Source organism: Balaenoptera borealis (genome assembly GCF_965194805.1).
Source record: "Balaenoptera borealis genome assembly, chromosome: 5".
Lineage (NCBI taxonomy): Eukaryota > Metazoa > Chordata > Mammalia > Artiodactyla > Balaenopteridae > Balaenoptera > Balaenoptera borealis.
This window is the reverse complement of record NC_138862.1, coordinates 26,313,124-26,339,197: the sequence shown is the minus strand read 5'-3', so window position 1 is coordinate 26,339,197 and position 26,074 is coordinate 26,313,124. Positions and strand designations below refer to the sequence as shown.

General features: G+C 37.9%; 1 long non-coding RNA gene across 1 annotated transcript in view; it reads left to right on the top strand.

Moving 5' to 3' along the window:
* Positions 1-26,074, top strand: part of LOC309628723 — a 263,640-nt gene that overhangs the window by 177,386 nt on the left and 60,180 nt on the right. The window contains exon 2 of the long non-coding RNA XR_014244669.1: positions 20,455-20,599. This is a non-coding gene — a long non-coding RNA (uncharacterized lncRNA). The remainder of the gene's footprint in view (positions 1-20,454; positions 20,600-26,074) is intronic.

Below are 26,074 nucleotides of genomic sequence, written 5' to 3'. Positions count from 1 at the left end.
GCTTTCTTCATACACCAAAGTTGTTTCTTCTTTTGTGTGACACTGATTGAAAGGAATCAAAGGATGTTTTATGTAAATGGAATCCATTTGATTCCTTTAAATCAGTCATAAGTAAGCATTTATTGAGTACCAACTATGTGCAAGGTGTCATGGAAGACATGGTTTGCTAACTTCAAGGAACCTGCAAGATATCTTCAAAAGGTTAAACACAATCATTAATTTTTGGACAAATTTCAAAATTACAGTTCTTGAAGTACATGAGGTTTAAAATCAAGTCTCACAAAATTTGTCTCTTTAATTCTGTTTCAACAAAGGAAACTCAAGTACAAAGAAAATAATACCTTTAAAAATTTCTTTCCAGAAATAGTATACCTTTTCATTAGTTTTCTTATAGCAGTAATTAAACTAAATTGGCACAAACCTAAATAATTTGGGAATCATTGAAAGCAAACTACAAATTATTATTAATGATGATAATATTGCTCTATAGTTATATAGAAGAATCACATGTGAATTACCTAAAGTTTGGTATGATTTGTTAGATGTAACTTAGGTAATAAGAATTTCATCTTGAAATGAGTGCTGGAAAGCAAACACTTAGGTAAGGCATGATGCCTTTTAATGTTAACCACTGCCTTATTCTTTCTTAGCTTGATCCTCAATTCTATATTTTTTGTGATCCCACGGTCATTTCAGTTCCTCTAATCCATATCAATAAAAATACAAAAAAATGGAAGAAATTTTATATTTCAGGTCTTATCTTAGATGTCATCTGTCTGTAGGAAATTTTTTGTACACTTCAAGTAAATTAACTACCTCTCCTGTCTGTTATTCTCCATCCCATCTTATTTCCTTTTAAGCCTTCTTTATATCTCTCTATCTCTCTATCTCTCTATCTCTATTATCTATGTAACTTGTTTATCATCTCTTTTTACATATAGGCTTCATAAGATCAAGAACTAGTTTTGTCTTCTTAACCGTTTTGTCCCCAGTGCCTGGACAATTACCATTATGTAATATATGCCCAATAAGTATTTGTTGAATATTGTTGAATAAATGATTTCAAAGTCACTTATTTAGCTCAACCCATTTTACAGACCGATATATACTTTATCATCTAAGATAAATAGCTGACATATCTTTTTTTTTGATGATAAAAATGAAAGGTGATTTTATAAATTTAGTCTCTTCTTATTTTTTGGGTCTGGTCTGATTCAGAACCTGACACAAAAAATTATTAAGTGGGCTAAGTGCATAATGTCCTCCATTATGCCTTATTCCCTTTGTCACTTTCCTTAATTTTTTAAAGCATTTTTATGGCCTCTTTGATTTCTTCCTCATAAAAACAAATGAAGTGAGATATCACTTTCAGTTGGGTATAAACAAATAACATCTCTCCTAAAGATACAGATGTATTTATAAGGATCTCAATTTTATATAAAATGAGTGGTAATAATTCATAAACTGGTCTGACTGTAGGCATGTGTTCAACAGAGTTATTGGGGAGGGGGTTGTAGGAATTTCTACCTTAAATTATGGTCTTACAATCACACTATGTTATCACCAGATACTTTGTTTATCAACATGTCTGACCTTGTTTGAAGCTGCTATGAAGGCAGATTAAGCCATTCTGTGTACATTTTAAACTTTTTAGAAGCTGAAGAATGCACTGAGTTCCACTGAATGTAAAGAAATGTGGATTAATACACAAATATTTTGGAATTTTAATTACCATAATAATAACCATTGCTTGCTTTCATAAGCAAAAAAGGCAACAATTCAAGGGGACTTTGTATGTATTAGATAAGTATAAGAGACATTTTATGTACCTGTAAATCTAGCTAGGTCTTTCTCTGTCTATTTATTTATGGTTATCTTGAATCTAAAACTCTTCCCATATAGTAGAGGGAATCTCATATAGGTTCTACCTCTCATAATGGGACAAAGAGGGCATACATTCCTCTCTCAACTTTCTGTCTGTTAAGGCTCAGGTAAGTGACTTAGTCTTAGGCAAATGGATGTTCAAGCTCAGGTCACTGAATCTTATAATTAGTTAAAAGATTTTTAAGATAGTGGTAATAGTGGAGTTGTATCACTCAGTATTCTCCAGGGAAACAGAACCAATAGGATAGATATAAATATGGATATAGATATATGAGAAGATTTATTATAGAAATTGGCTCACATGATTATGGAGACTGAGAAGTCCCAGGATCTGCCATCTGCAAGCTGGAGACCCAGGAAACAGTGGTATAATTCAGTCCGAGTTGAAGGCCTGAGAACCAGGAGCTCTGATATCTGAGGGCAGAAGAAGGTGGATGTCCCACCTCAAATAGAGAGCAAATTTGCCCTCCCTCTACCTTTTTGTTCTATTCATGCCCTCAACAGATTAGATGATGCCCCCTGCCCAGCATTGGTGAGGGCGATCTTCTTTACCCAGTGTACTGATTCAAATGTTAATCTCTTCTAGAAACACCCTTGGAGACATACCGCAAAATAGTGTTTTGCCAGCTATCTGGGTATCCTTTAGCCCAGTCAAACTGACACAGAGAATTAATCATCACAGGAGTCAAAGTCCAGGAGTGCAGCAGTACCAGTGAGGACAGTACCAAGTATCCAGTGGTGGCATTACAGTCACACTGTTCCTTAGATGTGACCTAGCTGTGTTCTTGGCTGTTAGCCTCTCTTGGATCCTGGGGCTTTCTGAGCAGGTTCTCTAGCCTTCTTGTAAATTATGTAGGGCACTGGGATATCTGTGGTAGGCAGCCCTCTACGATGGCCCCGGTGATCCGTGACCCAATGATTCATGTCTCCTTGAGTGATCTCCCCTTGAGTATGGGTTGGACCTAATGACTCAATTCTAACAAATAGAATATGGCAAAAGTGATGGGATGCCACTTCTGAGATCAGGTTACAAAGAGACTGTGGCTTCTGTGTCGTGTGTACTCTTTTTTGCTCTCTTGCCCTGTGGGGAGACCCACATGGCAAGGAATTAATGTCTCTAGCTGAGAACTAGCAAGAACCTGAGGTTTGTCGATACTCATGTGATTGCGCTGGGAAGCAGGTCTTCCATTTGAGCTTTAAAATGCCTGCAGCCCCAGTCTACACATAGATGATAGCTTCTTGGAAGACCCTCAGCCGGTAGCACCAGCTAAACCATGCCCAGTGTCCTGACCCATATAAACTGTGATATAATGACTGCTTATTGCTTTCAATTGCTACATTCCAAATAATCTGTTATACAGCAATATATATTCCAGAAAATACCTTTTCTGCTCAAGTAATACTTTTCTTTTTCCCCTCAGATTTATTGAGATATAATTGACATGCAGCACTGTATAAATTTAAGGTGTATGGGATAATGATTTGACTTACAAACATCATGAAATAATTACCAAAATAAATTTAGTGAACATCCATCATCTCATACAGATAGAACATTAAAGAAATAGAAAAAAATTTTTTCCTTGTGGTGAGAACGCTTACGATTTACCCTTTTAACAGCTCTAATATATAACATACAGTAGTGTTAATTATATTAATCATGTTGTACATCACATCCCTAGTACTTATTTATCTTATAACTGGAAGTTTGTTCCTTTTGACCACCTTCATCTCATTTCCCCTCCCTCTACCCCCTACCTCTTATAACCACAAATTTGATTTTTCTATGAGTTTGTTTTTGAAGTACAATTGACCTACAACACTGTGTTATTTACGGGTGCACAACATAGTGATTCAATATTTCTATACATTTCAGAATGATCACCACAGTAAGTCTAGTTACTCTCTGTCACCATACAAAAATAATAATTATTATTGACTATATTCCCTACACTGTACATTTCAAACTGTGACCCATTTATTTTGTACCTCTTAATCTCCCTCTCCTATTTCTCTCATCTCTCTAACCCTCTTCCCTCTGGCAATCACCTGTTTGTTTTCTGTATCTGAGACTCTGTTTCTGTTTTACTATGCTTGTTCCTTTGTTTTGTTTTTAAAATTCCATATATAAGTGAAATCATATGGTATTTGTCTTTCTCTGTCTGGCTTATTTCTCTTAGCATAATGCCCTGTAGGTCCATCCATGTAGTCGCAAATAGCAAGATTTCATTCTTTTTTTATGGCTGAGTTATATTCCATTGCATATATATACATGTCCTCTTTACCCATTAATCTATCAATAGGCACGTAGATTCCTTCTTTGTCTTGGCTATTGTGAATAGTGCTGCAATGAACATGGGGTGCATATATCTTTTCAAATTAGTGTTATCATTTTCTTTTGAAAAATAACCAGAAGTGGAATTGCTGGATTGTATGGTAGTTCTATTTTTAATTTTCTTGAGGAACCTCCATACTGTTTTCCATAGTGACTGCACCAATTTACATTCCCACTAAAGTGCATGAGGGTCTTTTTTCTCCATGTGCTTGCCGAAACTTGTTATTTGTTGTCTTTTTGATAATAGCCATTCTGACAGTGTGAGATGATATTTCACTGTGGCTTTGATTTGCATTTCTCTGATGATTAGTGATGCTGAGAATCTTTTCATATGTCTTGGCCAGCTGTATGTCTTCTTTGGAAAAATGTCTATTGAGATCCTCTGCTTATTTTTTAATCAGGTTTTTTTTTTTGATGTTGAGTTGTATGAGTTCTCTGCATATTTTGGATGTTAACCCCTTATCAGATATATTGTTTGCAAATATCTTCTCCCATTCAGTAGGCTGCCTAATAATTTCACTAGCTGTGCAAAAGTTTTTAGTTTGATGTAGTCCCACTTGTTTATTTTTGCTTTTGTTTCCTTTGCCTTTGGAGACAGATCCAAAAATGTATTGCTAAGACTAATGTCAAAAAGTGTACTGCCTATGTTTTCTTCTAGGAGTTTTGTGGTTTCAGGTCTTACATTTAAGTGTTCAATCCATTTTGAGTTTATTTTTGTATATGGTGTGAGAAAGTAGTCCAGTTTGATCCTTATGCATGTAGCTGTCTAGATTTCCCAACACCATTTATTGAAGAAGCTGTCTTTTCCCCATTGTATATTCTCGCATCCAGTGTCATAGATTAATTGACCCTATAAATGTAAGTTCATTTCTGGGCTCCCTTTTCTGTTCCATTGATCTATGTGTATGTTTTTATGCCAGTACCATACTGTCTTGATTACTATAGCTTTATAGTATAGTTTGAAATCAAGGAGTGTGATACTTCAAGCTTTGTTCTTCTTTCTCAAGATTGTTTTGGCTATTCAGTGTCTTTTGTGTATTCATACAAATTTTAGAATTATACGTTCTAGTTCTGTGAAAAATGCCATTGGTATTTTGATAGGGAGTACACTGAATCTGTAGATTACTTTGGGAAGTTTGGTAATTTTTAAAAAATTTTTATACAGCAGGTCCTTATTAGTCATCAATTTTATACACATCAGTGTATACATGTCAATTCCAATCGCCCAATTCATCACACCACCACCTCCACCACCCCGCCGCTTTCCCCCCTTGGTGTCCCTACGTTTTTTCTCTACATCTGTGTCTCAATTTCTGCCCTGCAAACTGGTTCATCTGTACCATTTTTCTAGGTTCCACATATATACGTTAATATACAATATTTGTTTTTCTCTTTCTGACTTACTTCACTCTGTGTGACAGTCTCTAGATCCATCCACGTCTCTACAGATGACCCAATTTCGTTCCTTTTTATGGCTGAGTAATATTCCATTGTATATATTTACCAGATTTTCTTTATCCATTCGTCTTTCGATGGGAATTTAGGTTGCTTCCATGACCTGGGTATTGTAAATAGTGCTGCAGTGAACATTGGGGTGCAACTGTCTTTTTGCATTATGGTTTCCTCTGGGTATGTGCCCAGTAGTGGGATTGCTAGATCATATGGTAATTCTATTTTTAGTTTTTTAAGGAACCTCCATACTGTTCTCCATAGTGGCTGTATCAATTTACATTGCCACCAACAGTGCACCGAGGGTTCCCTTTTCTCCACACCCTCTCCAGCATTTGTTGTTTGTAGATTTTCTGATGCTGCCCATTCTAACTGGTGTGAGGTGATACCTCACTGAAGTTTTGATGTGCATTTCTCTAATCATTAGTGATGTTGAGCAGCCTTTCATGTGCTTCTCGGCCATCTGTATGTCTTCTTTGGAGAAATGTCTATTTAGGTCTTCTGCCCATTTTTGGACTGGGTTGTTTGTTTTTCTAATATTGAGCTGCATGAGCTGTTTATATATTTTGGAGATTAATCCTTTGTCCATTGATTAGTTTGCAGATATTTTCTCCCATTCTGAGGGTTGTCTTTTCGTCTTGTTTGTAGTTTCCTTTGCTGTGCAAAAGCTTTGAAGTTTCATTAGGCCCAATTTGTTTATTTTTGTTTTTATTTCCATTACTCTAGGAGGTGGATCAAAAAAGATCTTGCTGTGATTTATGTCAAAGAGTGTTCTTCCTATGTTTTCCTCTAAGAGTTTTATAGTGTCTGGTCTTACATTTAGGTCTCTAATCCATTTTGAGTTTATTTTTGTGTATGGTGTTAGGGAGTGTTCTAATTTCATTCTTTTACATGTAGCTGTCCAGTTATCCCAGCACCATTTATTGAAGAGACTGTCTTTTCTCCATTGTATATTCTTGCCTCCTTTATCAAAAGATAACGTGACCATATGTGCATGGGTTTATCTCTGGGCATTCTATCCTGTACCATTGATCTATATTTCTATCTTTGTGTCAGTACTATATTGTCTTGATTACTGTAGCATTGTAGTATAGTCTGAAGTCAGGGAGTCTGATTCCTCCAGCTCCGTGTTTTTCCCTCAAGACTGCTTTGGCTATTCAGGGTCTTTTGTGTCTCCATACAAATTTTAAGATTTTTTGTTCTAGTTCTATAAAAAATGCCATTGGTAATTTGATAGGGATTGCATTGAATCTGTAGATTGCTTTGGGTAGTATAGTCATTTTCACAATGTTGATACTTCCAATCCAAGAACATGGTATATCTCTCCATCTGTTTGTGTCATCTTTGATTTCTTTCATCAGTGTCTTGTAGTTTTCTGAGTACAGGTCTTTTACCTCCTTAGGTAGGTTTATTCCTAGGTATTTTATTCTTTTCATTGCAATGGTGAATGGGATTGTTTCTTTAATTTCTCTTATCTGAACTTTCGTTGTTATGTATAGGAATGCAAGAGATTTCAGTGCAATAATTTTGTATCCTGCAACTTTACCAAATGCATTGTTTACCCTAATAGTTTTCTGGTGGCATCTTTAGGATTCTCTCTATATAGTATCATGTCATCTGCCAACAGTGACACTTTTACTTCCTCTTTTCCAAATTGTATTCCTTTTATTTCTTTTTCTTCTCTGATTGCCATGGCTAGGACTTCCAAAATTATGTTGAATAATAGTGGTGAGAGTGGACATCCTTGTCTTGTTCCTGATCTTAGAGGAAATGCTTTCAGTTTTTCACCATTGAGAATGATGTTTGCTGTGGGTTTGTCATATATGGCCTTTATTATGTTGAGGTAGGTTCCCTCTATGTTCACTTTCTGGAGAGTTTTTATCATAAATGGGTGTTGAATTTTATCAAAAGCTTTTTTGGCATCTATTGAAATGATCATGCGGTTTTTATTCTTCAATTTGTTAATATGGTGTATCACACTGATTGATTTGCATACATTAAAGAATCCTTGCATTCCTGGGATGAATCCCACTTGATCATGGTGTATGATCCTTTTAATGTGTTGTTGAATTCCGTTTGCTAGTATTTTGTTGAGGATTTTTGCATCTATGTTCATCAGAGATATTGGCCTGTAGTTTTCTTTTTTTGTAACGTCTTCATCTGGTTTTGGTATCAGGGTGATGGTGGCCTCGTAGAATGAGTTTGGGAGTGTTCTTCCCTCTGCTAGATTTTGGAAGAGTTTGAGAAGGATGGGTGTTAGGTCTTCTCTAAATGTTTGATAGAATTCACCTGTGAAGCCATCTGGTCCTGGGCTTTTGTTTGTTGGAAGATTTTTAATCACAGTTTCAATTTCATTACTTGTAATTGGTCTATTCATGTTTTCTATTTCTTCCTGGTTCAATCTTGGAAGGTTATACCTTTCTAAGAATCTGTCCATTTCTTCCAGGTTGTCCATTTTATTGGGATAGGGTTGCTTGTAGTAGTCTCTTATGGTGCTTTGTACTTCTGTGGTGTCCATTGTAACTTCTCCTTTTTCATTTCTTATTTTATTGATTTGAGTCCTCTCCCTCTTTTTCTTGATGAGTCTGACTAAAAGCTTATCAATTTTGTTTATCTCATCAAAGAACCAGCTTTTAGTTTTATTGATGTTTGCTATTGGTTTCTTTGTTTTTATTTCATTTATTTCTGCTCTGATCTTTATGATTTCTTTTCATCTACTAACTTAGGGTTTTGTTTGTTCTTCTTTCTCTAGTTCCTTTAGGTGCAAGATTAGGTTGTTTATTTGAGATTTTTCTTGTTTCTTGAGGTAGGATTGTATTTCTATAAACTTCCCTCTTAGAACTTCTTTTGCTGCATCCCATAGGTTTTCAATCGTTGTGTTTTCATTGTATTTTGTCTCTACGTATTTTTTGATTTCCTCTTTGATGTCTTCAGTGATCTCTTGGTTATTTAGTAACATATTGTTTAGCCTCCATGTGTTTGTGTTTTTTACATTTCTTTCCCTGTAATTGATTTTTAATCTCATAGCATTGTGATCAGAAAAGATGCTTGATATGATTTTAATTTTCTTAAATTTACTGAGGCTTGATTTGTGACCCAAGATGTGATCTATCCTGGGGAATGTTCTGTGTGCACTTGAGAAGAAAGTGTAATCTGCTGTTTTGGGATGGAATGTCCTATAAGTATCAATTAAATCTAACTGGTCTAATGTGTCAGTTAAAGCTTGTGTTTCCTTGTTAATTTTCTGTCTGGATGATCTGTCCATTGGTGTAAGTGAGGTGTTAAAGTCCCCCACTATAATTGTGTTAATGTTGATTTCCTCTTTTATTGCTGTTAGCATTTGCCTTATGTATTGAGGTGCTCCTATGTTGGGTGCATATATATTTATAATTGTTATATCTTATTCTTGGATCGATCCCTTGATCATTATGTAGTGTCCTTCCTTGTCTCTTGTAACATTTTTACTTTATAGTCTATTTTATCTGATATGAGTATAGCTCCTCCAGCTTTCTTTTGATTTCCATTTGCATGGAATATCTTTTTCCATCCCCTCACTTTCAGTCTGTATGTGTCCCTAGGTCTGAAGTAGGTCTCTTGTAGACAGCATATAGATGAGTCTTTGTTTTGTATCTATTCAGCGAGCCTGTGTGTTTTGGTTGGAGCATTTAATCCATTCACGTTTAAGGTAATTATTGATATGTGTGTTCCTATGACCATTTTCTTAATTGTTATGGGTTTGTTTTTGTAGGTCCTTTTCTTCTCTTACGTTTCCCACTTAGAGAGAAGTTCATTTAGCATTTGTTTGTAGAGCTGGTTTGGTGGTGCTGAATTCTCTTAGCTTTTCCTTGTCTGTAAAGCTTTTGATTTCTCCGTCGAATCTGAATGAGATCCTTGCCGCATAGAGTAATCTTGGTTGTAGGTTCTTCCCTTTCATCACTTTAAATATATCATGCCACTCCCTTCTGGCTTGTAGAGTTTCTGCTGAGAAATCAGCTGTTAACCTTATGGGACTTCCCTTGTATATTATTTGTCGTTTTTCCCTTGCTGCTTTCAATAATTTTTCTTTGTCTTTAATTTTTGCCAGTTTGATTACTATGTGTCTCGCTGTTTCTCCTTGGGTTTATCCTGTATGGGACTCTGTGCTTCCTGGACTTGGGTGGCTATTTTCTTTCCCATGTTAGGGAAATTTTCGACTATAATCTCTTCATATATTTTCTCAGGTCCTTTCTCTCTCTCCTCCTTCTGGGACTCCTATAATGCGAGTATTCAAATGTTTAATGTTGTCCCGGAGGTCTCTTAGGCTATCTTCATTTCTTTTCATTCTTTTTTCTTTATTCTGTTCCGTGGCAGTGAATTCCCGCATTCTGTCTTCCAGGTCACTTATCCGTTCTTCTGCCTCAGTTACTCTACTGTTGATTCTTTCTAGTGTATTTTTCATTTCACCTATTGTATTGTTCATCTCTGTTTGTTCTTTAATTCTTCTATGTCTTTGTTAAACATTTCTTTCATCTTCTCGATCTTTGCCTCCATTCTTTTTACGAGGTCCTGGATCATCTTCACTATCATTTTTCTGAATTCTTTTTCTGGAAGGTTGCCTATCTCCACTTCATTTAGTTGTTTTTTTGGTGTTTTATCTTGTTCCTTCATCTGGTACATAGTCCTCTGCCTTTTCATTTTGTCTATGTTTCTATGAATGTGTTTTTTGTTCTACAGGCTGCAGAATTGTAGTTCTTCTTGCTTCTGCTGTCTGCCCTCTGGTGGATGAGGCTAACTAAGAGTCTTGTAGAAGCTTCCTTATGGGAGGGACTGGTGGTGGGTAGAGCTGGGTGTTCCTCTGGTGGGCAGAGCTCAGTAAAACTTTAATCCACTTGTCTGCTGTTGAGTGGGGCTGGCTTCCCTCCCTCTTGGTTGTTTGGCCTGAGGCAACCCAGCACTGAGCCTACCCTGCTCTTTGGTGCGGCTAATGCCTGACTCTGGGAGGGCTCATGCCAAGTACTTCCCAGAACTTCTGCTGCCAGTGTTCTTGTCCCAGTGGTGAGCCACAGCCACCTGCCTCCTTCTGCAGGAAACCCTCCAACACTAGCAGGTAGGTCTGGTTCAGTCTCCTATGGGGTCACTGCTCCTTACCCTGGGTCCTGATGTGTATACTACTTTGTGTATGCCCTCCAAGAGTGGAGTTTCTGTTTCCCCCTGTCCTGTCGAAGTCCTGCAATCAAATCCCACTAGCTTTCAAAGTCTGATTCTCTAGGAATTCCTCCTCCCATTGCTGGGCCCCCAGGTTGGGAAGCCTGACGTGGGGCTCAGAACCTTCACTCCAGTGGGTGGACTTCTGTGGTATAAGTGTTCTCCATTTTGTGAGTCAGCCACCCTGCAGTTATGGGATTTGATTTTATTGTGATTGCACCCCTCCTACTGTCTCATTGCAGCTTCTCCTTTGTCTTTGGATGTGTGGTATCTTTTTTGGTGAGTTCCAGTGTCTTCCTGTCGATGATTGTTCAGCAGTTAGTTGTGTGTTTTCTGTGTATCTTAACTACTTATTGTAAATATAGATGATTTTTACTACTTTTTTTCTTCTAACCTTCATACTAGGTTTATAAGTGGTTGATCTCTTACCTTTACTGTATATTTGCTTTTAGTAATGAGATTTTTCATTTTGTAATTTTCATATTTCTAGTTATAGCCTTTTCTTTTTACTTACAGAAGTCTCTTTAATATTTCTTGTAAAGCTGGTTTAGTGGTGCTGAACTCTTTTAGCTTTTACTTGTCTGTACAACTCTTTTATCTCTTCTTCAATTCTGAATGATACCATTTTTGGGTAGAGTACTCTTAGTTGTGGTTTTTTTTCCTTTTATCACTTTAATTGTATTGTGCCACTCTCTTCTGGTCAGCAAACTTTCTGCTGAAAAGTGATCTGACTGTCTTATGGGTGTTCTCTTGTGTGTAACTGGTTGCTCTTCTCTTGCTGCCTTTTATATTCTCTCTTTATCTTTAATTTTTTGCCATTTTAATTACAATGTGTCTTGATGTGGACCTATTTGGGTTGCTGTTTTCCTGGACCTGGATATCTATTTTCTTTTCCACTTTAGGAAAGTTTTCAGCTATTATATCTTCAAAAATGTTCTCTGCCCCTTTCTCTCTCTCTTCTCTTTCTGGTACCCTTATAATGTGAACTCTAGTATGCTTGACGTTGTTTCAGATGTCTCTTAAACTGTCCTTATTTTTAAATCTTTTTTTTTTCTCTTCAGCTTGGTTGATTTCCACTACTCTGTCTTCCAGTTCACTTAACCATTCCTCTGTATCATCTAAACTACTGTTGAATTCCTCTAGTGTATTTTTTATTTAGTTATTGCATTATTCAGCTCTGTTTGGTTCCTCCTTATATTTTCTAACTCTTTTTAAAACAATTAATTAATTAATTTATTTATTTTTGGCTGCGATTGATCTTCATTGCTGCCTGCGGGCTTTCTCTAGTTGCGGTGAGCGGGAGCTACTCTTCCTTGCGGTGTGCGGGCTTCTCATTGCAGTGGCCTCTCTTGTTGTGGAGCATGGGCCCTAGGTAAGTGGGCTCAGTAGTTGTGGAGCACGGGCTTAGTTGCTCCACGACATGTGGGATCTTCCCGGACCAGGGCTCGAACCTGTGTTCCCTGCATTGGCAGGTGGATTCTTAACCACTGTGCCACCAGGGAAGTCCCCTAACTCTTTATTAGCTTCTCATTGTGTTCAACCTTTCTTCTCCTAAGTTCATTGAACATCTTTAAGATCATTACCTTGATTTCTGTATTGGGTAGGTAGCCTATTTCCTATTTGTTTAGTTATTCTGGGGTTTTATCTTGTTCTTTTGTTTGATACATATTCCTTTGTCACCTCATTTTACCTAATTCTCTGTGTCTATTTGTATGTATTTGGTAGTTTGGTTACATTTCTCCATCTTGGAGAAGTGGCTTTATGTAGGAGTTGTCCTATAGGACCCAGTAGCACACTCCCCTCTGGGCACAGCTGGGGTCTTGGGAGTCCTGGTGCTGGTCTAACCTGATGGTGGGTGTTGCTGCATCCCCACAGCACTGGCTGCTCTGCCTTTGGGGTCTTAGACTGGTGCCAGCCAGCTGGTGGGTAGGGCAGGGTCCCAGCACTAATAAACTAGAGAGATGATTCCAAAATGACACTTGGCAGCACCAATGTCCTCATGATAGAACAGCCTCCCTGAAATGGCTGCTGCCAGCATCTATGTCTTCAGGGGGAGTCCCACTGGCTTCCTCCCTCCCTGAGAGGCTCTTCAAGATGAGCAAGTGGGTCTGACCCAGGCTTCTTTTAAATTATTACGTCTTAGAGTGTGTGAGATTTTGCATGTGCCCTTTGAGAGTGGAGTCTTTGTTTCCTATTGCTCTTTGACTCTCCCATACGCAAGCCCCATTGGCCCTTAGAGCCAGACATTATAGAAACTTGTCTTCCTGGTGCAGGGCCCATGGACTGGGGAGCCTCATGTGGGGCTCAGACCCCTTGCTCCTTGGGGAGAACCTCTGAAATTATGACTGTCCTTCCATTTGTGGATCACCTACCCAGGGGTACGGGTCTTGACTATACTGTGTCTCTGCCCCTTCTACCCATCTCATTGTGGTCCCTTCTTTATATCTTTAGTTGTGGAAGTGTTTTTCTGCTAGTCTTCAGCTCTTTCTCATTGATTAGTTGCTCTGTAAATTGTAATTTTGGTGTGCCCATGGGAGGAGGTGAACTTAGGGTCTTCCTACTCTGCCATCTTGCCCACTCCCCAGAATAGGATCCTGTTGTTGATAACTAGAGAATACAGAAATTGTTAGTAGGAGTGGAAATAGGTGGAATCTGATATAGTAGGGACTAAAGGCAGTGAAAATCTTCTTAAGATTCTGGAAAAATAATCTGGAAATTCATTGTATGTAGTAGTGATACAGTTACTTAAATTTTGACATGTGGTCGATTATAATAAAATATCTTTTGAAGGCAAATCTTTGGAAAATCCAATGTCTCTTGCCTTATAAAAATAGGAGAGGTATAAAGAAATCAAGGACTGTGAGGTGGGATGGCTTTTTCTAACGGTACTGGACAGATCAGAGAAGTAGAATGACAAGTTTAAGTGCCTAGATTCTCAGCTCAAGGCATTGATGTTCTATGACTTTGCCAAAGATTCACTAACCTTTTGAAGCCATAGGGTTGAGTTAGGAGCCAAATGTATAATTTGATCCAAGTAGTTACTAAATTAGTATGTCAGTTGATTTTCTGGTCCATGATATCTCTTCTAGGAAAGTCTGGAAACTGAGAATTGGGACAACAGTATCTAAGATGATGTGAAGCACTTGGCAAAGCTTGACTTGTCAATTCTGCTGAATCATTCATGCCAACCAATGCAAGCCTTGCCTCCCCTTTCTGAAAAAGTTGTTCTCTTTTTGCCTAAAGATATGATAAGTTTTTGATCTGTGGGAGATTCCTTACTGAGACAACTTTCCTCATTTCTACTCTGAGAATGATTTTAATTGTTTGCTTGATCAGCTTTCAAATACAGATTGAAACCTATACTTAATGATGGCCCAAACTTAATGAAAGAGAGATGCCAGAAATTTCTTGGTTATAATGGAGAAGACGTTCAAAGACTTCAGGAGGCTAAAGTAATGGGGTGAATTTACCTACTATGACCTAATGTCATAGTTTATTTACCAAGAATATACTTGGTAAATATACTTTATTTACCAAGACCTTGAAAAATAAATTTGTGAGAAAAATGCCATTGCTTTGGAAAGGGGCTTTAGAGGTTGTTCTCAGTAGATTGGGCACACAGTGAGATATTGGAGGTGAAACTGTTGCCTTGATTGCAGTAAGGATAGTTGGATTCTGGGGAAGCAGAGGCCAAGGAGCCTCTCTTTACTATCACTGACAATGTGGGCAACAAAGTTAGTGTAGTGTCAGAATGGTTTACCTGCATCCCATATTAGGTAGCAGGGAAGTCCACTAAGACCCTGCTTGATTTGAACTGAAGCCTGATGAATCACATTTTAGAGAATGTACACCCCTTTTCCTAATTGTCAGATGAATCAATCCAGTGACCCAGTATCTATAAAGGAAGTTTAAAGCACTTTTCAGGAAGAACAAACACATAGTGTGAATCTTCATTCTAGGATTCTCTAAATCATCCAGTTTCCACTTGCTATCAAAACGGTGCCATACTTATCATTAATTGACAATGCCTGTGAGTGGGCACTAATTTCTAGGGATTCACAGTGCTACTGCAGACTGCCAGTCAGTATAGGCGCTTATGGAGAGTTAGCTGATAAACAATTTTGACCCAAGCAATAGTGCATCACTGAGGAAGAGCAGATGTTAGTGCCACAATCAAATACTTAAAAGATGTGCACAGTTGATTTCTACCCCATCCTCATTTATCTTTACAATATGGCTAGTGCTGAAGATAGATGAGTTCTAGAAAATGACAGGTGGTTACTTCAATCACAGCTGCTGTTTCAAATGTGATCTCCTTACTGGAGCAAATCAATGTACCCTGACACCTGGTATGCAATTATTTATCTGAAAAATGATTTTTTTCTTATTCCTTTTATTCCATTGAGCAAAAGAAAACAGGACTTGTAAAAGCTATCATTACATCTTCAAAATTTGACCCAGGATTCAATCAGCACACAGTTTCACTATATTGATTACATTATGCTGGTTGAACCTGGAAAGAAGTGATCTTAAATGTGATGGTATAACATGTGCATGTTATTCATTCATTCATTCAAAACTGGCTATTGAGTGCCTATTCTGTGTCAGTCATCTTTCTAAATGCTAAAAATGTAGCAGTGAAAGAAAGAACAAGTTCCTGTCCTCTTGAGATCATCGAGGGGAGAGACTGATATTAAACAAATTAGCATCTAAATGCATCACACATCAAATTCTGATGAATGCTATACAGAAAAACAAAATAAAGTCAAGGAAAATAGGAGAGGTTAGAGGATAGGGCACTGTAACTTAATATTGGGCGTTAGGTTGTACTATACCAATAGAGGCCTGATGGAAGAGAGGAAACACATCATGAAAATATCTGGGGAGAAAAGTTCCAAGTATAAGGAAGAGGAAATTCAAGGACTATAAAAGCAGTGGCCTGAATTTCAAGGTGATCAGAGTAGCTGATACATAGTGAATGAGGTGGGGCTAGGGATAGAGGCAGCAGATCATAGTGGACATTGCAGGCCATCTTTGAGTGAGTTGGGAAACATAATTTTATGCAGAAGTGAGACATGATCCAAATTATATTTTAAAAGGACCATCGTGGCTGATGTAAAATGAATACATTAGGTGGAAAAGAGGATGCAGTTAGGTGACTAAAATTGCAATGATTAAGATGAGAGGTGACTGTATCTTAGAGCAGGTTGGTAGTAGTGGGAGATAGTGAGAAGTAATCACACTCTGGATGCATTTTTAGAGTAAAGCCAGATAATTTCGTTGATGGCTTGAATCTGTGTTATAAAAGACGGAGAAGACTCAAGGTTTTTGATCTGAGATTAGCCACAGCAGGAAATGGCTACCACTCTTTGGGCTGGAGGAACCACTAAAGGAGGTGGCATTTCCAGAGTCAAAAAATATGAGATATAGGAAAGTTGTTAAGAGAGTAAATCCTATGAGTTCTTATGACAAGGTGATTTTTTTTTCCTTTTTTCTCTTTTTTCTATTGTATCTGTATGAAAAGATGGATATTAGCTGAATCTATTGTAGTAATCATTTTACATTTTATATATATATCAAACCATCATGCTGTATACGTTAAACCTATACAGTGATATATGTCAATTATTTCTCAGTAAAACTGGGAAAAAATTGGAGCCATCATGGATATAGAGCCAAGATGGGAGTTACCCAGTGGATTCAGGATCCAGCTGGAGAAGAGACAATGGAAGAGTAGCACTTGTTGCTTGAGATCCCACAGAAAAGAGAGTGAGGGGATAGAAATAACCTGGCTTTTATTTTACTCTTGCCCTCTAGACTTTTGTCAGTGTAATCCACTGGCTGAAATGGTCTGGAAGCCAGAATGGAAGGAAACAAGAGATGGCAGGGAATGAATCTGAGAGCAAACAAGCAGGAGAACAAGTTGGTGACCAAAAGGCAGTTGGATGTGCTAGTTTGTACTTCAGGGTGCTGTGGTCCTAATGCTTGTGCCCCCAATTCATATGTTAAAACCATAACCTCCAAAGTGATGGTGTTAGGAGGTAGGACCTCTGGGAGGTGCTTAGGTTATGAGAGTACAGCTCTTGTTATTGGAATTAGTGCTCTTATAAAAGGGACACTAGAGGGCTTTCTAGCCTCTTCCACCATGTGATGACACAGTGAGAAGTCAGCCATCTGCAACCTGATTGAGGGCCTTCACCAGAACCCTGCCAAGCTGACATCCTTATCTAAGATTTCCCAGCCTCTGGAACTGTGAGAAATAAAATTATGTTGTTTATAAGCCACCCAATCTATGGAATTTTGTTATAGCAGCTGGAATGGACCAAGTGAATATATAAATTTGAATTTTTAAATTAAAAGCATTTTTTAAATCTATGGAACTCAATTAGCTACCCTAGGGAGTGCGTAGAAAAAAATGAAGAGAAAGGTCTGAGAACAGAAACCCGGGCCCTCCAGTGTTAAAAGAATGTGGAGGAATTAGCAAAGGACACAGAGAAGGCGTGCCCAGTGAGCTAGGAGATCTGAGAGAACTGTGTCCTGGAAGCTACATGGAGGATTTATTTAAAGAAGATAGTGATCGGCCATGTGAAATGCTGCTCACAGGTCAAGTAAGAAGAGCGCTGAGAGTTGAGTCACTGGTTTCAGCAATATCCGTATCACTGGTGATCTTAATTACAGGGCCAGGACTAGGGTAAGCCAAGTGAGGTACTTGCCTTGGGTGCCAAAAATCTCAGTATTTTAACGCAATTAAATGATACCTTAATACAATATTTTTAAAAAATAAAAATTAATGCAAAATTCACAATGACTACAATATTCAACATTTAAATAATGACAGAATTGGTAACAGTACCATGCTGAGTACCATACTGGAGACTGAGGCAAAAGGAAACATCAATAATATTGAGCTTATCTTTATTTAAACATTTGATGAGTTCATTGTGACCTTTGGCATTAATTTTGTTTTAAATTTTTATTTATTTATTTATCTATGGCTGTGTTGGGTCTTCGTTTCTGTGCGAGGACTTTCTCTAGTTGCGGCAAGTGGGGGCCACTCTTCATCGCAGTGCGCGGGCCTTTCACTATCGCGGCCTCTCTTGTTGCGGAGCACAAGTTCCAGGATGCGCAGCCTCAGTAGTTGTGGCTCACAGGCCCAGTTGCTCCGCGGTATGTGGGATCTTCCCAGACCAGGGCTCGAACCCGTGTCCCCTGCATTGGCAAGCAGATTCCCAACCACTGCGCCACCAGGGAAGCCCCCTTAGGCATTAATTTTGACTTCTAAAATATTGCTTGAAAATTATTCATCTTCATAGATGAATTTTTATTGCCTCTTGAATTTTGTGCCCAACACAAGGTACAAAGTTTTATTGCCTCACTTATCTCACCCCAGCCCTGTCCCTGCTTAACAAGAGCTGTTTCATTTGAGAGATGAGGGTGAAAGCTTAGTTGGAGACTGGGGAGGGTAGTGTTGGTGGATTGAAGAGAGAGAAGAGTGAATGGATCAGGAAAGGGCCGGATGATTCTTCCTTCAGCCTAGGTCCATGAGTAAGAAGAGACATGGAGCAGATGTTCAACCTGGAACCAACCCACAGGTGACTTGCAACTTTCATGTAACTTGATGAGAAATACATGTTTGTTCTTGCAAGGTTCTGAGATTTGGGAGTTATCACAGTGAAGATAATCGATAACAGTTCTCTTCCCTTTGGAATAAAAATTTGCAATATCTCACTAAATAAAGAATCTTGATTAGCAGAGGCACTGTTTTAAGGCAGTGAGAGTATAGAGTGCATAGTGGAGGAGGAGAATCATAAATACTGGTTACAGCCACACCGCCAGTCACAGAATCGAAGATTGTAGCCTCTGCCTATATTTTCTCCTTCATTGTGTTCTGAATATTTTTAGTTAGTTGAACTAGTTGTCAATTTTTTTTTCTTTTTTTTGGTCATTTTCTTTTCCTATTCTAATTTAAGGGAGTTGGTTGTGGTAAAATTTACAATTTAGTTCACTGGTTGTGGAATGTTCAGATATAACAGTGAAAAACTATAGGGAGGATAATTATAATCTAGACGAAGTAACTAATGAGGCTTTTGGAGGAGAGGAGCCCTCTTGTGACTATACAAGAAAAAGTTGAACTGTGTCATTAAAATTTTTGTTTTGGAATGAGAAATATGTAAAGAAGTTTGTAAAAATGGATCTTGAGTAGTACAAGCTGTGAACTCTAAAACATCTGAAAGGCATCAGAAAATGGGTAGGAGGCTCACTTTGCTTACTTTATGGAGAACTGAGTGGGACTGATCCCTAGAAGCTAGTGAGGTGGCCTGTGTCCTAGGCTCATGCAAGTTGCTTCTCTACTTTGGCTTTGAAATCTTTATGGAGGGACATAGACTCATAGACAGTTAAAGAGTTTTAAGCCTCAGTGTTGAATACTAACTCTGATGGATAGTGTGGTATCAGATGCCTTCTCACAAAACTGTACCATGGTGAGACTTGGATGCATTCTTCCCTTGTTCTGAGTCTTGTATTCCAGCTTTCTCTCAGTTGTGTTAGTGACAGATGTACTTTCCAATTGGATCTTATTGATTTATTACCCAAGTTGATTCTTTTGTTTGTAACCAAGAACCCAGACTGGTACACCCAGATTCTAAAGAAAAGGTAATAAGTCATTTCAGCAAAGATTCATAAATGTGAAGCCAGAAGTACAGCAAGTCTAAAACAAAATATACGGATGTTACGAAATGACTTCAGATGTCAGTTTGTAAACCCTGTGAAGAACACTCCCACTTATGGGGATCTAGGCCAAAGAAATAAAATCACAGTAGTTAAGGGCATGTTTAGGATGTTTTTAGCAGGACTGTTAATCACAAAACTGGAAAAAAGCAAACTACCCGAATAGGTGAACAAACAATCCTACATCCATACTAGGAAGTAATATGCAGCCACTCAAAATAGTAAATTAGGTTGTTATAAATCATCTTTTAGGAAATTCAATAAATATTTTTTTAGAGATTAGAGAAGTATTTGTAAAGTATTCGATTTTTGTAACCACATCAGGGTTCAAGGAAGAAGCAGAAAGAGAACCCAAACTGAAATCACATTTTAAGCAATTGGCTTTTGCCTATCACCCACCAACAGAATAAGCATTAGATGGACCCAGTACACATAGCCCATGCAAACACACACTCGTACTTACTGTTACTATGAGCAATGCAGTTTTATTTTTCTATTCTTCCTATTTATACTGTTTTATATTTAAAAATGATGATCATAACCAAATAACTGATTTCATGACCCACTGATTCGTTAATATTCATGATTCAAAAATCATTTTTCACAGGTACACCTGTTACTTCTCTGCCATCACTTTCTTGTTTTCTTCAGGTGATATTAAGAATTGATCCCTCCTATAGTATCCTGTGATAAAATAGTTTTTCAACTTTAATAATCAATGTGTGGATTTATTTGTGGTAAGATGACACTAAGTAATAGTCCTATAATCTCAGACTACAGGGAACAAATCACTCTGATTTGGGGGATGATTAGAACATAGTTGTTTACTCACAGCAGGGGAAATATGGGAGTGATAATCTATTTGTATTTTGCAGTTATCAAAGTTCTTTCACATAACTCTCCACTTCTAATGAACTGGTGAGATAGAGCCAACAAGAATAGATTTACGTAAAGGATCATGAGAACATCCTGGGAAAGAACTCAAGACAGAAGAAGAGAATCAAGACCCATACACACAAGGTTAGTTCAAAGATGTCTCATTTGAAATAATATACAGCTTGGGACTTCCCTGGTGGGGCAGTGGATAAGACTCTGAGCTCCCAATGCAGAGAGCCCAGGTTTGATCCCTGGTCGGGGAACTAGATCCCACATGCATGCTGCAACTAAGAGTTCACATGCCACAACTAAGGAGCCCACGTGCTGCAACCAAGGAGCCTGTGAGCTGCAACTAAGGAGTCCGCCTGCTGCAACTAAGACCTGGTGCAGCCGAATAAACAAACAAACAAACAAATAAATAAATAGACAAACAATAGGTACCACTTCTGCAGAAAACCATGCAATCTGTTTAAAAAAATAAATAAATAAAATAATATACAACTTAAGGTCTATTGACATAGTCTCTCCTGTATGCTCACAAAAATGTCGATAAAACACAGAAACAAAGAAGAAAACCCATAACACCTTAAAATAAGTTTGAGTCAACCTAATCCCAGAGTCTGAGAGAAATGTCCACCGATTGTTAGGGCTATGAAATTGAATTAAACACCCATGTTTTAGCTCATCCTAGCAGTGACTTGGCAAGCCTGCCCACTGTCTGCCTCCTGTCATTTGTAGCATGACTGTGCTTCCTTCTGGGAATGCACACATTTTAAAACTGTCACTAGGAAAGCACAGTACCGTTAGGCTGAGAATGTTCTATTCTTATGAAATGATTCCTATAATTTATAATAATGGTAATGTTAGGAAAGCATAAAATGTTTTTAGACTTCATTTCTTCCCTATGTTGTGAAAACTTTTGCCTGCTTGGCACTTTGAAAAATCTTTGTTAGAGAACATGGGAGGTTCTCCTTTTTGTGCACCAAGTCACCTAAGATGAGTGGTGATTGATATGATTACTGTAAATCATCTTCGGTACAAAAGACGTAATAATTTTGGTGCAAATTGAGTCCCATCACAGTCACCACCATGTGTCATGTATCAGGGCTTGCTTGGGAAGACTTCCACCATGTCCTACAGGGTTAAGGTACAGGCTTGACTGGGAGAAGCCTACAAATCAAGGACGATAAGAAGGGAAGAGGCATGTGGTACCTGCATTCTCTTTATTCCATGGAGATAATACTGGAGCCTAGGCCATCTAGTAGAAACAGATTAGATTTGCATTAGTATGGAGGGTGTCCATTTTCCTGTCACTTTGCCTTCTTTATAGGGCAACTGTGAGAGCAACCTTGTTAGTAGGTATACAAACAGACCACTGGGTCACCAGGAGGTCTGGATTTGGAAGCCAGCTCTTTATATAAATTGTCTGGGAAACCTTGCAACCTAATACCTAGGTACTTTGGAGGGTTCATAGGAAGTTGAATTCCTCTCTCCAGGGAGGAGACATGGGAATATGGGAATCAGAGTTCAGGCATAGCCTCTTTGGCTAGGGAAGAGGAGGGATGGTATCAGCTGGCTCATTGTTGAAGCAACTGAGAAAGACCTGGTTGCTCTACTACAGTAGGTCATTTCAGATGAGAGAAACAGTCATCTCTAGATAAGCCTCTTTTTGCCCATCCCCTATGTTAAGATGAAGTGGGGAAAACTTTAAGTTCTGCTTGGATCTTTGTAATATTACAGGGAGAGAGATTTTACTAGCAGAAGGCTAAAAAACTCACTTTTGTTTTATATTATCCTTATATTTGTTCACATGTTTATTATTTTCTGTTCTCTTCATTTGCTTGTTTAGACCCATTTTTCTGTTTAGTATCATTTTCTTTCTTCTTGAAGGATTTTGTTTTGAAAGACATTTTTGCTTGCTATAGAATTCTAGTTTGGCGGTTTTCTTCTTTCCATATTTTAAAGATGTTCTACTTCCATTTTTTGGATGTGAAATCTACCATCATTCTTATTTTTGTTTTTCTGTATATAATGTGTCAATTTTTCTCTGGGTGCTTTCAAGATTTTATATTAGGGTTCTCCAGAGGAACAGGGAAAAATATATAAAATTTGTATATATTCATATATGTTTTATATCTATGAAAGGAATAATACATATGTATTATGAGGGATTGGCTCATGTGATTATGGAGGCTGAGAAGTTCTATGATTTTCCACCTGCAAGCTGGAAACCCCAGAAAGCTGGTGATATAATTCTAGTCTGAGTCTGAAGGCCGGAGAATCAGGGGAACTGCTGATGGTGTAAGTCCCAGACCAAGGACAGGAGAAGATCAATGTCTCAGCTCATGCAGGCAGGTGAGAAGGGAATCATCCTTCCCTTGCTTTTTGCTCTATTCAGGCCTTCAACAGAGACCCCCACCCCTGCCCTTTGGTGAGGGCAATCTCCTGAGTCCACTGATTCAAATGCTGATTTCATTTGGAAACATCCCCACAGACACATCCAGAAGTAATGTTTAATGTGGGTACCCTGTGGCCCAGTCAAGTTGACACCTAAAATTAACCATCACAGATTTCCTCTTTATAACTGGTTTTAAGCAATTTGGTTATGATTTGCTTTGGTGTAGTTTTCTTAATATTTCTTATTTAGGGCTTTTTGGATCAACATGTTTAAAGTTTTCATTAAATTTTTCAAAACTTTTGGGTACTACTTCTGCAAAAGTGTTTCCCAGTTGTTTTCTTCCCTCTTAGGGGGAACAGGATGGCCAGAGTAAGCTGGAATTGGGTGTTTCCCTTCCTCCTGGTCAATTAGACTCTGGTAAAACCCCAGCGGAGTAGGTTCTGGTTAACTAGTTTCCCCTGAGGGAAGAACTTGTTAAGAAAAACAGAGTGCTTTGCTGTATTTCAAGATGGTTCTCTTCCTCCTTTCCCTGCTGGAAGCATGAGGGATCTCCCCCAATATTTATGAGAAATAAACCCGGTTGAACGCCTGGAGGTAAAACTCACAGAAGTATTACTTCCGTATGACTGGAGCCTCCTTGAGTTTTTAACTCTCAGACTTGTCCACAATTTGTCAATTTCAGTTCAGGTTTTTCTACCCTGGCACTGATCCCCACAGAAGATTCTTCTAATGGTATATTGTGATTTTCTGTATCCACCTGTCTGTCTCTCCAGTTTGGAGGCAGCAGTTTGCCCTGTGACTTCACTTCTTTTACAGATCTATGAAGAGTTATTGATTTTTCAATTTGTTCGGCTTTTTATTTGTTAGTAGGATATAGTAGCAACTTCCAAGCTTCTTACATGTGTCACTGGAAACTAGAAGTTAGCCACTATTTCTTCAAACTGTTTTCCTGTTTCCCTCAACCCTCTTCTCTCTTTTGGAAACCGCAATTACACATATACTAGTCTGCCTGAAGTTGTGCCACAGTTTACTAATGCTATGTTAATTCCTTTTTTCAGTCTTTTTTGTTTGTTTGTCTTGTGTTTCCCTTTGGATAATTTCTAGTATGTCTACAAGTTCACAGATCTTTTCTCCTTCAATATCTAATCTGCCATTAATTTAATTCAATTTATTTTTCATCTCAGACATTGAATTTTTTATTTCAGAAATTCAGTTTGTCTGTTAAAATCTTTACTGTTTACTTAAAATGCTCAATCTTACCTCTATGTTCTTGAATATATGAATTATAGTTAAGTGCATATTTTAATGTCTTTATCTACTAATTTTATCATCTGACATTTCTGATCTTTCTTCAATTTCTTATTGATTGATTTCTTTTTCCTCATTTTGGGTCATATTTTCCTCCTTTGCATGTCTGATAATTATTGAGTGCTTGCCAGATGTTATGTATTTTTTCTTGTTGGGTGCTGATTATTTTTTATTCCTGTAAGTATTCTTGAGGTTTTTTTCTAGGATGCAGTTAGGTTATGTGGAAATTGTTTGATCTTTTAATGGCTTGCTTTTAAGCTTTTTTTAAGTGGGATCAGAGCAGCCTGTAGTCCTAGATTAATTTTGCCCCATTACTGAGGTGATACCTTTCTGAGTACTCTGATGGCCTGTGAATTATGAAAATTTTCCAGTCTGGGTAGTGAGAACACAAACTATTCCTGGCCCTGTATGAGCTGTGAAGAATATCACCACTAGTCCTTTTGGGTGTTTTTTTTTCCTGGCTTTGGGTAGTTTCCTCACTCACGTGCATCTGGAGACTTGAGAGGGATCCTCTGCATATTTCAGAAGCACTTTCTCTGTGAAGGACTCTACTCTCTGGCACTCTGCCCTATAAACTCTAGCCATCTTGGCCTCCTTGGACTCTTAACTCTGGTCCTCTCGGGGAGACCTCTGGGCTCTGCTTGGACTCCTCCTCCCTGCATTGTGGTCTGGAATCTCTGTCCAGCCAAAAAGGTGGGGCAATTATAGGGCTTAGCTTGTTTGTTTCTCCTTTATCGGGAATCATAATCCTTCTTTCCATCTTGATTGGAAAGAGAAGTCCTGTTATGTGTTATGCCGAGTAAAAATTTAAGGTAGTGTTGAAAAACTTTTCCAACTGATGTCTGTTGCTTGAGATTATAAGTATTTCTCTCCTTTGTGAAAATAACCTCTTATTTGATTTGGCAGGGAAAAAGGTTAACTTCAACAAAATTCCTCTAAAATAATTAGAACTTTAATATTAGCCAGGATTCTGGGTAGGGTTCTTTCTATTGTAAATATTTTACTATTTGTGGCAGCTTGAACAATATTATTTTACCATATCCAATAATTATCAATAATATTTTATCTATGCAAAGGCCACAAATTTCCAAAAAAGAAAGAACAAGAAATTTTGGAATGACTGATATTCTAGAAGGTTAGTGCTTTCAACAAAGGCATGAGAACCTGATCACAATGCCTTCTGAAGATTGTAGATTTTCTTCCCTTTTCTTTTTTTTTTTTAATTTTATATTGGAGTATAGCCGATTAACAATGTTGTGATAGTTTCAGGTGCACAACAAAGCGATTCAACTATACATATATATGTATCCATTCTGCTCCAGACTCCCCTCCCATCCAGGCTGCCACATAACATTGAGCAGAGTTCCCTGTGCTATACAGTAGGTCCTTGTTGGTTATCCTTTTTAAGTATAGCAGTGTGTACATGTCAATCCCAAACTTCCTAACTATCCCTTCCCTCCACCCTTCCCCCCTCCCACGGTAACCATAAATTCATCCTCTAAGTCTGTGAGTCCGTTTCTGTTTTGTAAATATGTTCATTTGTATCATTTCTTTTTAGATTCCGCATGTAAGTGGTATCATACGATATTTCTCTTTCTCTGTCTGACTTACTTCACTCAGTATGACAAAGATATTGTAGATTTTCATATTTAACATCTGTTCAGAATATCAGAGGGTGGGAATAATAAAGAACTCTATTTTTATCCCAATATACCTACATTGAATTAAAACCTGCCATATACTGATACTTAGGAATTGTATACATCAAGCTATCCTGTATCTTGGAGGGAGATTTAACTGACACCCACGTAAATAGAGAGTAGGGCCAAATAAAACCTATACACTCTGACTTTTAGAAAATTTTAGTTATAAAAATTTTTAATTTTATTAGCAGGATTAGACACTACAAATGA